Consider the following 3,231-nt stretch of genomic DNA (forward strand, 5'->3'; position numbering starts at 1 on the left):
AGACGAAATCGGTCATATGACCCAAAAACTCAAAATGCTAGGGGGCACCCTAGTCTAATGATGCTCATGATAGCAAGTCACAGCCTGTGCAATCATGCGCAAGAGACGAGTCCATCGTCTGGGCACACCAGTAGTATGCCGCTGTAGCTGCAACGACAACTCGTCAATCCTCACATCTGGAATACCGAGAGTAAGGCTCTCGACCTGCTCCTGCACAGCTGAAAGAGTCTCAGCCACATCAATATCGCGAAGGATAACTCTCCCGGCAGCCTCTCCTGCTGGGGCGACAGCTGGCACTCTCGGACGGGCTACTGGGCCAACAGGACCAACATCTGCATGTACACATGAGTTTGATTAAAGTCTTGATAGAATAAAGCACGAGAACATTATAAACAAAAAAAAACAATAAACAGTGATATGGTCAGAGATTTTACCAATAGCACCCCACTGCTCGCCAGCCGGCAGTACTAAATCCGGATCACCCCGGAAATCCATGCCAACATATGGATACTCGGCATAAAACATCTCCTGACGATCGAACCACCTGAAGAAAGTATCAGAAAAGGAAATCTGAGACTGGCCTGCATGCCGAGACATGTGAACAACCCATCTCTGCATACGTGGTTCGGTAGGAGAAGGTAAGTCAAGTGCAATGTATTGAGGCTGCATCAGTGGTATCCTCTCCAAGGCAAAGGCGGTCAAAATAGAACCGAACCCAAAGTTCTTCAATCTTCCGGTCTTTACCTTGGTCAGCTGTTCTTTCATCACCAGAAGTACTGCATCACACCAGTTGAACAATTTCGGTTAGAGGCATTCCAAGGAATGCTGCATATAGGACCTGTTGGCTACATGAAGAGAAGCGCTACCAGCCATCCTACTAAAAGTAAACAAGATAGCCCTGAGGGGCCTGTCGGTGACATCGCGGATGACGATCTTGCCGTCTTTACTCGGCTGAGATCCTTCCCTACAATACTGGTGTTGTGGGGAAAAATGCCTATGCAGGACGATCCTATCCACCTAAGGTGTGACAGTACCTTAGCAACAAACGAATACAGCTACACTGGTTTCTTCCTTTATGAAATATGAAAGAGAGGAGATCGATAGACTTACCGTTGTCTTCTGTTTGTCCCTCGATCTAGATCCTCTTCTCTTTGGATGTTCATAGCTACTTGCCTCCTCGCTTGCTCAAGAGAACAGCTACTTGATTCCACGAGATCACAAGAGAACAGCTACCTGTGACAAGAGAACAACTACTTGCGACAAGAGAAGAACATAACACAAAGGCATATATTCATATTCATAAATGATTCAGGATTAGAAGTAAATCAAATACACTAATGCAATCATACAAATACACCAGTATATAGGAGCAAACCAAGATAGCTTTATTGATAAGTAACAGGGTTCAGGAAGAGATACAACCCATAGGGCTCCAATCCAGCATCTCCTTCCTAGCAGAATGGAATTCCTTCTTCAGCTCCCTTCAAAGCATTAAGCACCCAATGATCCAGTCTCAAACCAACAACAATTCTTTGCAATAACAAAATTCCAGCCTCCTAGATCCCATGGAGGAGAGATCTATATATAGTTATTTTGGAGAGAGGATGAGTCAGCTTGAGATCTGACTAGTGTCCTCTCCCTCTCTCAGTTCTTGAGTCCACTTGGAGGTTCTTGCTTCCACTTGGAGATTTGGAACCTCTTACTCATCACCAGTCGAATTCCTTGATGCAAGTGTCATTTTGGAAGCTTCCTGGGCATTGACACATTGAGGAATGAACCTGCCACTTGTCCAATTACGCTCAGCGCAGGTAGCCTTTGTTGGAGTTGACATTCAACGCAGGTAGACAGTGGAGCAGTTGACATTCAGCGCAGATGCTCAGTGGAGCAGTTGACATGATCCAGAATTGGCTTGTTTTTGAGTGTTTTCAGGTGGAGAACTTCTGTGAATTGCTGTGGTTAGTTAGCCTTGTTCCTCTAGGGGTAGGAACAACATGTTTAGGGACTTTGGATCCCTTAGATTATGGACATTTCATGCTCAATGCTGTAAGGCACAAAAATGTCTATAACAGCTGCCCCCTAAAGTATGAGGCCGTTTATCGGGTGAAATGCTTTATCCAGGAGGGTCCGAAGTTCATCCATCTGCTGGGAGGAGACCTGTAATAAGATACAATACAATACATTATGATTCATACTGCTTTCATGATCTAGCTGAGGCGGGCATTCCCATGCTCAGCTTTATAAATTCATTTTTGTACATAGAACAGACGATCGTCTGATAGTAGACTGATAATTTCGGTGAAATTATCATCCTTTGAGTAGGATGATCATCTGCTGCAATGATGTACATGTCAAATGTCTTTATCTTTCCTGAATATATATCGCAGCCCGGATGGATTAAACTAGATCCGGGGTCTTCAAACTCGTTCGATCTTCACTCTAAGTACAAGTCGATCCATGTGAGAATTGCGCTGAAGTCTAACATGGAAAGACATCGCTTGATTACCGGTCAATGATGTAAACCGTTAACAAGCGTGAGAGGAATCACCGATAATGATAATGACCCTCAAAGTACTGCAGTACAATTCACGTGGTGTGAATAAAGGACTTGGCGTCGAACACCACGTGAAATCTTCTGGTCGAAGGTCATTGATGTATACCTGTCGCCGGAAGTGAGAAACTTGCCATTGAGGCATGCAAGCTTCAAAGTACTGAAGGGGTTGTTCCTAGATCAACTTCTTGGATAATGAGCTGATGTCGACAAGAAGCGATCCGTCAAAGGAGGGCCTTGATGAATCCCACATCAGTGACACGGAACGGAGCTAATGATTTTAATGGAGGTGAAAACGATCTGTGACATATGATCCAGGGTGGCGGTCGTGAATGGATGAAGGATAATGTATGGCAGTGGATGGGACCCGGTTGACTCTTTCTGAACGACTTCTCTTGAACATATGGCGACACTGATGCGATGGATCAGTAGCATTACCCCAAATATGGATGGTATGGCGAGACCATGGTGATGTGACTGGTGAATGAGACAACCCAACCCGATTGTGGTACGGAGGAAAAGTGTCATGTTCAAGAGCGACCTGCTACCATCAAAGTTTTCTTTAGTTTTCTCCCAATTTTTCCCCAGTCATTGCTGACCAGTACCTCTTTATTTTTGTCAAGCTTGAGGAGGATAACATATGCTTGTTCTATAACCTGCCCTTCGGGCAAGCCTATCGCTAT

The sequence above is a fragment of the Pinus tabuliformis genome, chromosome 2_2 (genome assembly GCF_031772625.1).
Source record: "Pinus tabuliformis cultivar Carrire ecotype Pingquan chromosome 2_2, CPIR1, whole genome shotgun sequence".
Taxonomy (NCBI): Eukaryota; Viridiplantae; Streptophyta; class Pinopsida; order Pinales; family Pinaceae; genus Pinus; species Pinus tabuliformis.